Here is a 12,109-nt window from a genome sequence, read left to right as displayed (position 1 = left end):
TTGCTGTGGGCTGGCTTGCCTCTCCCACGTCTACCGGCCGCCTCTGCTTGGGACACCAACTGCCCCGTGCAAAGATGCGCCCGTGCAGCCCCACCAACCCCCACAAAGTCTCCTAGCCAGGCGCGGGGCCACACGCACGCACACAAGCACTCAACTTCTAGAGCCTTCGTGGCTGGCCAGAGTAGAACTTGCTCTACTAATTAAGGAAGAGAAGTTGGAGATTTTTGTTGATCGTTTTAAAGTAACTCGTGGTCTGTCATTCTGACCCGCGCAGGAACTAAGGCCCGAGTCACGTGACCGAGCCTTTTTTTGACCCTACTTTTGGCCACTCTTCCCCGGCGAGTTTATTGTAAATCTCAATGGTTTGTTTCTTGAGAATCTTCAGCAGTCCACATTGCGCTTGAACTCTGTCATTTCAGATTTGTCCTGAGATGTTAATGACTGCTAATGTTAATAAAAATAACTCTGTTAATATAATGTATCATATTAATTATAATGTTACTTATGTTAATACAATGTATTTTGTCTACTGTTACAGTGCATTGGTAAAGGCATTATATCTACTTACATTGACATCTATTTACATACATACATACATTCTATAGTACATACATATGGTAGATTATATACTATATGTAGTACTATATACATCTTATATAGTATACATATGAGAGCTTTCTAGAGCTTATGATAAACCAGGCACTTAAGCTGGACATTGTACAAAAGTTTTCCCATGGAGTTCAGCCCAATGATGAAAATAAAGGAATCAATAAGACTGAAGCTTAGAGAGTTAAGTCCGATGTCACATGTGGCTCATGTGGGATTCAGACCCCAGATTTTCTGATTCTAGCCCTTATTATATACATCATGCATTTTACATCATCTTTTGTTAAACCAAGAACATCTCAGAATATTGGGAACGTTTCTTAAGTGGGAGTATCACCAAGGTGGGGGGGGGGTTATGGGATCAGTTTGAGTAGGGCTGTGTGATACAACTTTGCATTCTGTGCTAAAGGTGGTTAAAAAAAGAACAGCCCCAAACAGAAGATGCATTTAGCGGACCATTGTGTATCTTGCTTCTGGCAGGTGCTTGACACATAGTGAATGGTCAAAAAATAACTGTACTGTTGAGTCGGACACTGAGTTATTCCCTTCCTTTGCTTTCTTTTCTTTCTCTCTCTCTGTAGGTGCACCCAAGAAGAAAGGGAAATAATTTCATATTTTCTAGATTTTCATATGAGTTTAGTGCTGTGTTGCCTTATAAACTCCCAGTAGACCCTTGGCAGCACAGGCAGTCTTTAGTGTCATAACAGCCAGCGAGGACTTTCTGATTTCCAGGAGATTGGTTTCTCATGGCCAGTGGAGAAAGTTTCTGGTCATTTTTATACTGGATTGCAGAGGGAAGAAGATTGGTTCTTGTAAACTTTGTTGACATCAAGACATATCCATCCTTGACAAGGTGCAGCTCAATTCAAAATGACGGCTTTGAGCCCGGTCCCAGAAACACTCTTCCTAACCGGGCCTCATACCTAGCTCATTACTTCACCTCTGTGAGTCATCCTGCCTGGGATTCTGCTGGGAATTACTAATGAGAGATGTGGAAGCAAATTATAAATGCCCACCATCATTACCGAGACAGGCCCAGGCCCTCTGTTTGGTTCTGGGAAATCTTACCAAGTCTTGAATGGATAATTATACTCCAGCCGTCACACCGAGCCACTAAGGATGACAAAGTGTGGTTATATGTGTGTGTGCATGTGTGTGAGCTTGTATGATGAGGGTAGAGTGGAAAAGTCCTTGGAAGGTCAATAGCTGGTTTCCACTACTGAAAAAAACAAAATTCTTCCAAATGCATTAAATGGTAGTATATTTTCGTGCTTCAAAGCTTTGACTGAACTTGGTGTAAGTCCTAGATCTGCTTTCTGACTATGGATCTGTGGAGGACTTACCTCCCACATCTGAGCATGGATGGTGTTAGAACCAACATCACAACCTGAGTAAAGCCCCCACACTTCATGGAAACATCAGGGATAATAATAGCCAACCTCATGAGATTTGCTGTGAATACAATGCAGACAGAGTTCTTAGCACAGGAAAGCGTTCAGTGAATACTACCTCATAGCCTTACTATATTGCCTGGCTCGGTTTTTGCAAACTGCGTGCAAGAGAGACAATTTGGAATGTCTCAATTATTATCCCTTGTGTCCAACTTAGTATTGCACTTTTGACAAGGGAAACTGTATAATTGAATGAAGCCAAAGGAATATTAGCTAAGAAATGCTGATGAGTTCAAATCCCAGCTCAGGAACTTGGTAGGCAGATAAAGCAGGGAAGATATCTCTGTAAGCTTCAAGTTTCTCACCTCAAAGTGGTGATAATGGGAGCACCCAGCCAGTGATGTTTTCCTGAGGATGACAAAGCATTGAAAATCCCTAAGGTATAATAAACCTCTCAAATGTTTATCAATACAGTTACTAAGTACAGGAATTGGGCTCTCGAAAAATTAATGTCATAATCTCTATGACATTTGTCTCAGAGTTCTCTGCCTAAGTAGACAAAAGCCTCCTTGAAATTACAGACATTGTCTCCTTGGTTTTGCCTTTTCTGGAGCATAGGACATAGAGGTGTTTACCTTGGCCAACACCCAATAAGCAAATAATAGACCTTTAATTATTGAAGATTTCCTCATTCTTCAGTGAAAAGAGAAAGACCAGTATCAATGCATTCTCTGTGTTGTGAGGAGGGAGTTGTTGGTAAATCCTGGAAGGCTTTATTTGTGTGTCATATAGAAAGCAATTCTGTATAAATAATAGTGTTAGTCTCCACGTATTGGGTTGAAGTCATGAATCCACCACTCACAAGCTGTGTGGCCCAGGGCAGGTTATTTAACCTCTGTGAACCTAGTTTCCTCATTCATAAAATTGGGGGTTACCATACCTGCATCTCAGGAAGGCTGAGATGGATACTTGAAATGGGTAGAACACAAACACTATCTTCACAAATATTCATTGGGTCCCATATATGTTCATGATTTCTGAGTAGAATTCAGTCCTCTTGGTAAGTTAGAGTCATATTATAGAAAAATGTATCTTAAATCTTCCAAAACATAGTTACATAGGGAGAACTTTTGAGAAGTTTCCTCATTAAAGGAGCTGTTCCATTTTGAAGGAGGTGAAAAACACAAGGTAGACACTCAAGTTTATGAATCATTTTCCTCTTACTACAAATTATAATTTATTGAGGAGCTCCCGTGCATGTGCCAGATATTTTACTATCGCTTCCAACCCAGTCATACTGTAAAATAAGTATTATTTTCCTTTTTATAGGAGAAAATGTATTTCTTAGAACACTTAAGCCAGACCTGAGTTTGAATTTACCCCACCACATATGACCGAGTTAGTTCACCTTGTCCTCATCTGTCAACATGGAAATCATAGTGACTCTTCTATACTTTTACAAATTATAGCTATAATAGTTTTACATAGCCACAATCCTATGACTTGAATTCTAGTTTGCTTTAGGATGTCAGCTCCCTGAGGGCAGGAAGACAGTCTGTCTTGCTCTCTGCTATTTTCTTAGTACCTGTACCTATGCTTGGATTGGTTTAGAGTTTCCATAAATATTTGTCAAATAATATACTGTAAGATAACAGAGATTAAATGTCTTATTTGTTATAGCTGTACTTTTTGAGTTGATTGATGCTGTGGTTCTAGTGAAACACAGTTCCTAGTAAATAATGGGTTTAATGACAAATTTTATATATAAAGGAACATTTTATTTCATTTTTTTCTTTTTTGAAATGTCGGAGAAAACAGAAATCTGTACAAAGAAGACGTGTACTCTTTAATAACACATATCCACATGAAAGTGGACATAATTGGTTAAATGAGTTAATGTTGTAAACAGTATTTGTTACATGGTAAACAGTATTAGCTATTATTATCAACAATAGTTTTGGAAGATATAAGTATAACTATTGGCTCTAGAGTCAAGTTAAGCTGCCTAATGAAACAATCCATTGATTTTGGAAAATTCCATTGGTACTATCTATGTTTCATAACTGACTTTAACATGATGTCATCATTACATCATCACATACCTACTCTACACTTTTCTTGCATGATATAACTTGGCTAATTCCGTCAGGGTGAAAATCGGAGAAACTCTATGGTAGAATTATTATTGCTCATTATTTTGGATGTGAAATACATTTTGCTTCACTCCCATGTGTCAAGAGCCTGCCTCAACATATCTTCTTATGGCTGCTGATTTGCATGGAGCATTGTCGATCTCTGATTGTGTTTTGCCAGAGCACCACCAGTGCATACTTCCATAGGCAATAAGCACCACAGGGGCCTGGAGGAAAGTACGTGTGCAGTCTCCTATGAGTCAACTCCAGGATGAATGGGACTGCATATCTGATTGCTTTTCAATATTCTTGAAGTGCACCAAGGGAACTATTCTGAAACAAGAAAACACTAGGAGAGCTCTTTTGTCCTTAGGAAAAACAAAGTTCAGTAGCAAACGTCAGCTAAGCCTCATGATCTAGATCCCGCAACCTGACCTTCCCCTGCCAGAGAACAGCTACGCAGACCTCCCGGTGTCTGGTTTTTGTGCAGCGCCAAATGGTGATGGTGGTAGCAACGAGGGGGAAGCCATTCAGAGTCGGATCCTATTGCAATTTGGAGAAAACACTTTGGGATCTTGTGTGTTTGTGTGAATACTCACAGATTCCCCTGGAATCTGTATTTTACCCACACCTCTGGGTGATTTGTATGCACATTAAAATTTGAGAAGCGTGCATATTATTATTCTATTGTACAGGAAAGAGAAAGGAAACTCAGGGTAAGTCTTTTGTCCAAGTTAGAAAGTGGTTGGTTCAAAACCCAAGTCTGTCTAACTCCAAAGTTACTCTGCATTATTGACCAAAACCAAGTTTATTGTCTCTAAAAATAAGGGTTTCTCCATGGGTACAAATGCTCCCATACTAACACTTTCTCTTTTCTTTCTCTTTTTCCCTTTTTCCTTTCTTTATGTTCTTCTGTAATTTTTTTTTAAAGATTTTATTTCTTTATTTGAGAGAGATAGAGCGCATGAGCAGGGGCAGGGGTGGAGGGAGAAGCAGACTCCCCACTGAGCAGGGGGCGCAACGAGGGGCTCGATCCCAGGACCTTGGGATCGTGACTTGAGCTGAATGAAGGCAGATGCTTACCCAACTGAGTCACCCAGGTGTCCCTCTTCTTCTGTCATTGTTAATGAATGAGTCCTTATGTTCTCTTAAAAGTCAGTGGTAGGTATGTCACAATTTCTTATCTTAAGGTATTAAGGAAAAAGACAAAAAGCCCACTCTTCTTATTCCAGAAATTACGTTTCTGCCCAGGCAGTGGAAAAGCTTAATGAGCTGATGGACACCGAGGAGCTCAAGTCAGGGGCTCCTTCAGAAGTGGAGCCAAAATGAAAAATGTCGGACAACCACCCTCATTGAAGTCCACTGAGAGAGCTACGCCAGGAAACCTCCTGAGGTCTCTGGGCTCTGATAGTCATGACCCAGTAGGAAAGAAGTTAGCATCATAAAAGCTCTTCCCACTAGCTAGAGACTTGAGAGGAAGTGGATTATTTCAATAGTGACTGTGTGGAAGGGACCCTCCCAGGGGAATGAGTAAAAGACCCTCCCAGGGGCCTTCAAAGTCTCATAGGGTAAGTTTAAATTCTAACCTGCACCTCAAAGCTCAGAATCTCAGAGTTCCAGGATGACGGGAGGAAGCCAGTGTGGGCTCCGTAGGCAGGAAATTCGGCTCAGCCACAGAGCATGCCCACCCCCGTAACACACATACACCTGCCTACGCACAAGCGGCGGCCCTTTGGTCGTACCCTCCCGTACCCGCACACCCCCCAACACACCAACCTGCCCCGACAACACACTCAGCCATACACATTTCAGCTGTTCACTCATCCTCTCAAATACATTGTCTGTAAGGTAGTGGATTAAAGGTTAGAGGAAGAGAAACTTGGGTTTAAAGCATGACCTTGAACAAGTGACATCCTCTCCCTGAGACTCAATTTCTGCTTCTGTAAATGGCGGAACTTACTTCCTAGAATCGGTTCAAGGATTAAATAAGACGACGCATTTGAAGCCTGTAACAAGCAGTCAACACTGGCAAGGAAATCCTAGCTAAAGTCCTATTAACTGAAGGCAAAGACAGGGGAATGTCTTAATTCCCGAAGGAGTGCTTTTTTGGTGGGTGTTTTGGGTGGGTTTATCTGTGGTGGAATTTGGGGGACCAAGTGGCTTTTTTTTAATATGTATAATCCTATCTTCAGAAGCCTCTATCACATGAGAACAAAGAGAAGGTTCCTAAAGGGAAACTTCTGCAAGATATCTTGAAAAGTACACACCAAGAAAAAACATCCAGTGGTCGTGGCCATCCAGTGAGTTGTAGGGGAAAAAATACTGAAGGGCTTACATTCTCAAGGATGTTGGAAGAAGGTGCGAATAGATTTTTCTCTAAATGTTAACCGGGAAGATAATTTGGGGCGTTTCCTCCATCATTCATCCCCGAATTCCACATGGTTCACCCCAATGTATGCCCCCTCCTTTCTTACTATAGGACTCTCTTCCTGCTACTTCTGCCTCAAGTGGAAGTGCAGAATGAATCTACACAGCAGAGGTAACATGTTCAGGTGTAGCTTATGAATGTCATGCATTTCCCAGCTTTCACCATTTCTGGGAATCACCACAAATCCAGAAGGTAAATACCGGGTTGACTATCATTTTGCAAACAAGGAAATGTAGGCTCAGAAATTGTGAGAGACCTTCCCGTGGCCACACAGTAAGTTTGTGGGAAAGCTGAGAATCAAAGCATGTCTTCATCCACCTTCGTTCATACTCTCCAGTGTTCCATCTTGAGGATGATATCCTTCTATACTTTGGATGATTATTGCATTGTCCTTAAATATAGATGGCAAATACACCATTCTGAATATTTGAACTTAGGATATTTTAAGGAACCCTAAAATAGGGACATTGGCACCCCTACAGAAGCTGAGGAGGCTCAAAAAATTCCCCTTGCTTGCAAACTGGTGCAGCCACTGTGGAAAATGGTATGGAGGTTCCCCAAAAAATAAAAGATAAGAAATACCATACGACTTAGTAATTCCACTCCTGAGTATTTACCCAAAGAAAGCGAAAACACTAATTCGGAAAGAGACACACACCCCTTATGTTTATTGTAGCATTATTTACAGTAGCCAAGATACGGAAACAACCCAAGTGTCCACCGTAGATGAAGGGCAAGAGACGGGCTGGCCTATACAGTGCGCGGAATATTATTCAGCCGGACGAGGGCATTTGCAGCAACAGGGATGGAACTAGAGGGTATTGTGCTGAATGAAGTAAGTCAGTCAGAGAAAGACAAACACCATATGATTTCACTCACATGTGGAATTTAAGAAACAAAACAAAGGAACAGAGAGGGAAAAAGAGACCAACAGAAGAACAGATGAGGGGCACCTGGGTGGCTCAGTGGATTGGGCCGCTGCCTTCGGCTCAGGTCATGATCTCAGGGTCCTGGGATCGAGTCCCGCATCGGGCTCTCTGCTCGGCAGGGAGCCTGCTTCCCTCTCTCTCTCTGCCTGCCTCTCCATCTACTTGTGATCTCTCTCTGTCAAATAAATAAATAAAATCTTTAAAAAAAAAAAAAAAGAAGAACAGATGATAGAGAGGAAACCGATGGCTGCTGGCGGGGAGGTGGGTGAGGGGAAGGGGGAGACAGTTGAGGGGGATTAAGAATAGGCTTATCATGATGAGCACTGAGTAATGTCTAGCATTACTGAATTACTATATTGTGCTCCTGGAACTAATATAACACTGAACATTAATTATACCCGAGTTTAAAAAAACAAAATCTTTCCCAGCTGACCCTAACTAGAGAGCATGTGACACTAACCTGAGCCAATCAGATGCTTCGAGTGGGGGTTTCCTCGAGGAGCCTGTGGATTGGAGATTTGCATGGGTGGTGACTGGGAGGGACTTCTGTGTGCCGTGCCAGCAGTCCTTATAGCACATCAGTGACTATTAACTAACCAGACTTTCCTTTTGGTATACTTCTGGCCACAGTTTGATGGCTTCATCCCCCTTGAGGTCTGCCTGCTTTTTCAGGTCTGGTCGTCTAGTTTGGCTCTCAGTTTCCTGGACTCCACGATATCTGTCAACAAGTTCCTTTTCTGCTTAGTTTAACCAAAGGAGGAGGGGGTGCATCTTTGATTCCAAAACAAGAAATCTGGACCGCGGTGACCAGACCATAGAGAAAAGAGTCCATATTCCCCTCCAGCATTTCAGGGTGTCCTCTTCAACCTTGCAAGGATCCTGAGCAGCAGCCCGGGGACTTGCAACCCAGGACAACAGACTTTTCATGAAGACTCTCTGAATGTTGACATTTTTCGTTTTGAATCAATATGGGAACTGTCCATTTTCTTTTCACATCTTAATAAATATGATCAGCGCTAGTGAGATGTCCTCAGTATGGCTGGAAGTCTGGAGTTCTTTCTGGGACCCCGTACTCTCTGTGGTGTTCTTGGGGCCACCCAGCCCTTCCCCCATCCCATCTCAATGGCCTCGTTGGCGCAGTGGTTAAAAGAGACTAATTTAAGTCAGACCAACGGAGTTTAAATCCAGCTCTCCTACTTCCTGGCTATGCAGCCTTGGACAAATCACTGAGCAGCTGTGTCTCAGTTTCCTAATCTATAAAATATGGATTATGATACTACCTGCCTCCTAATGATATTAACTTGATCTAACAAGTTAATTCAGGTCAAGCGCTTAGAATAATGTCTGATGGGTAGTAAATGCCAGGTTAGCTCCTTATGTGTTCCCATCACATCCAATGCGCACTTGCTCTTGTTCCCTTTGTTTTTATCAAAACCGGCTTTCAGAAAAGAATCTGATATTGGGCATGGCTCTAGGTCTAAATTTGTTTCTTTCACTGAGATATCCTCAAATGAAGGCCTTTCTCTAACTGTGAAAATCCTGATCAAGGAATTGGAGATCTTTGTAGAAGTTCAACGTGTATTTTCAGGGATAGAAGAGTCCATACTCACAGAACTCGATGACAATTCCACCTACACAAGGTCAAGGCTGCAAGTGAATATACAGGAATTAAATGTAGCTGTTGAAATGTACCTAGAGACAGAGGGATGGAGGGAAATTATTTTTTATCCTTGAGATAAACAACTATTTAATAGAATGCAATGAGAAGGCTCCCTTGCCCTGCTCTGAAGACAGGTGATCAATGAGTCCATAGGGTTTCACCATTAACAATGTCCTGGGGGGTGTCAACCTATACACTTTTGCTTACATATCACTTACAATCAGTTCATCTCACCAACATAAAGAAGTATTTGATCCTCATGCCTGAGCTTGTGACTTGATTTCAAAACCATTCAGTCACAAATAAAGCTCCTCATGTGTTTTCTTTTCTAAAGTCTAAGTGACTCAGATATTTTGTTATTCAACAAGATGACCACCATGACTCAGGCAACCGAGCTATTAACATTTTCTACAGTCTCAAGTCTGGAGTCCAAAATAAAATGAGTTACTTCATAAATATCTTTTTTCTAAAATGAAAACATGTGTGTGTGTCTCTTGGTTGTCAAAAATCCTCGTTTGAATCTTTAAGGAGAAAAGTCATGTTGAAAAGTGGCCTTGGGAAGCAGATGCTGTTTTCTTCAAATCCGAGCTCCAGAACTGATCGGACTGTGTGTCTATGGGCAAGTGATATTATGTTTCCCAGCTCTGGCTTCTTCATCAGTGAAAAGGAGAATATTACCAAATGTGTGTGTGATTGTATGCATGTGTCAAATGTATTAAATGTATCAAATAGTATCAAATGTGTGTGTATACTTAGCAGAGTGCCTGGCCCATAGCCAGCAGGTAGTATAAGGCTCTGTTTTGCTTCCAGCTGGCACTTCATGTCACAGAAGGACACCACAGTCAGATGGGGGAACATGCCCTCACTTCTGTTGAAAACCATGGTTGTAGGAGGGAAGAATTCTAATGGAAGTGGTATTGTCTTTCACCCCCTCCCCCCCAATTTTAAACTTCACTCTCTGGTAAGGCAGACTGTGTCATGGAGTGGATTCCAAATTCAAGTTCACTAGGAAGGGTTGCTGGTTGGTCTGCTGCTTCAGTGGCTAGGGATTTTATAAAGTTAGAACAAGTTTAGAGGAGCAACTTTATATGGAGAAAGGTTTTTTGAATTCTATTCCAGCCTTTGACTCGACGGTAAAGTCTTTGTTTTTATGTTGTTGGTTTTAGATTTAAGCTTCCTTGGTTTCATGTCTTTCCTCAGCAAAATAAAAGGTCGGCACCTCTCTGACGATACTGCTCCCCCGTCCATATTTTTAAAAAAAAATGTATTGAGATGTGAAATTCAAATGATTGTGAACTATTCATATCACAATCAAGCAATTCTCCCTGCTATCGCCAAGTATAGTGTTGTTCTATGTCCCTCGGCTACCTTGATGCCTATTGCCCAGGAGACATAAATAGATCAATTTTAAAATTTTTTAATTAATTAATTAATTTATTTATTATTATTTTTTTTGTCAGGTAGAATCAACTAGGATCTTTCAATGGACAATGAATGAAGGCACGAACGACCAAGTTCAGTTTCTTAAAGGGACTATCCCCTACTAGTTTATCACTAAGGAAGTTTCAAGGAACTATCTTCCACAACACTTGGAACATCACGGTCTCTGCTGACAAATAATCTCACGAAATACACAGAGAGGTTCATGCTGGGTACCAGGCCGTGATCACAGACTCCTATGCAGAGCTGCCCAGAACCACACCTCGAGGAAGCCCATGTGACTCAGTGAGATATGGCCCTTCTCCCTACACCACTGGCCTGAGCCCTTGGCAGCCACGACGGCATGTGACATTGGATTCTGGCCCTACATTAGCCAAGACGGGTGGATGAATTGATTCAAATGAGCCAATTGGATCTCCCTCCAAGGCATTGATTTGGGATTTGGGAAATAGCCCACTTGCTAGTGTGGTCTCCCGATCAGGAGTCATGGAGAGCTCAACTCCTACTCCTCACGTCCCCGTAACCAAAGAAGCGCAAGAAGATAATTCTCAGAGATAAAGAAGACTGGAGCTGCTGAGCCCAGAGGAGCAGTGGAGTGAGGGTCCTGATGGTTCAGGACCTGATGGTCCTCCCATATGCAGCCCTTTCTTGGGGCCTGGGGGAGATAGAACTTCTGGGTTTGGTAGGGGCTTAGATTCTTTTGGTTGAAAGCAACAGAAACTGGTGCTGGCCAGCCTAATTGGTAAAGGGATTTTTCTGGCATAGGACAGAGGCTTGCAAAAGTGCGGCTGGATGACCAAGGTTCGGATGTGGGATTCCAAAATAGAAACCCACCACTAAGGAATGATCAGCACCAGCACTTTGGGACCTGAGACCCAGAGTGGATGTGCAGCAGCTATCACCTGAGTACCAGCAAAATATCTGATTAGCATTCTTGCTTTCAAATTCTTTTTTTTTTTTAAGATTTATTTACTTGTGCTCACTTCAGCAGCACATATACTAAAATTGGAACAATACAGAGAAGATTACCGTGGCCCCTGCACAAGGTTGACACGCAAACTCATGAAGCATTTCATATTTAAAATATATATATATATTTTTTTACTTATCTTTGGGTGGGGGGCAGTGCAGAGGGAGGGGAAGAGAGAGACTCTTGAGCTGAGTCCACGCTGAGCACAGAGCCAGATCTCAGGACCTGAGCCGAAACCAAGAGTCAGATGCTTAACCGACGGTGCCACCCAGGTGCTCCTGTTTCAAATTCTTAAGACTCCAAATGCTTTGACATTTTTATTTCTCAAATGGCTGGGTGAATCACACGTTTTGGTGTCCCTCTCAGGCACCTGAATTTGAGACCCAAGATTGTTGACAGAAGTCACCCTAACCCTGGCGCTCAATCAGAATATTGCATTTGGCAGATGGGACCCCATGATGCCTCAGATTTCAACTCCTCTGAAAAAACTCCAAATTTCTTAGGGAGCCAAGACAGAGGAAATAATTAAGCGGAGGTGAGTTTATAATGAGCA

General features: G+C 42.1%; 1 non-coding gene across 1 annotated transcript; it reads left to right on the top strand.

The window, feature by feature from the left end:
* Positions 1-11,561: 11,561 nt before the first annotated feature.
* LOC123392634 lies at positions 11,562-11,668 on the top strand. Its single transcript, XR_006607385.1, has one exon. It is a non-coding gene; the product is annotated as a U6 spliceosomal RNA (small nuclear RNA).
* The last annotated feature ends 441 nt before the right edge of the window (positions 11,669-12,109 follow it).

The sequence above is a fragment of the Mustela putorius genome, unplaced genomic scaffold (genome assembly GCF_011764305.1).
Source record: "Mustela putorius furo isolate JIRA1106 unplaced genomic scaffold, ASM1176430v1.1 tig00000592_pilon_pilon_pilon, whole genome shotgun sequence".
NCBI classification, from domain to species: Eukaryota; Metazoa; Chordata; class Mammalia; order Carnivora; family Mustelidae; genus Mustela; species Mustela putorius.
The sequence above is the reverse complement of the archived record's forward strand: the minus strand, read 5'-3'. Positions and strand labels throughout refer to the sequence as shown.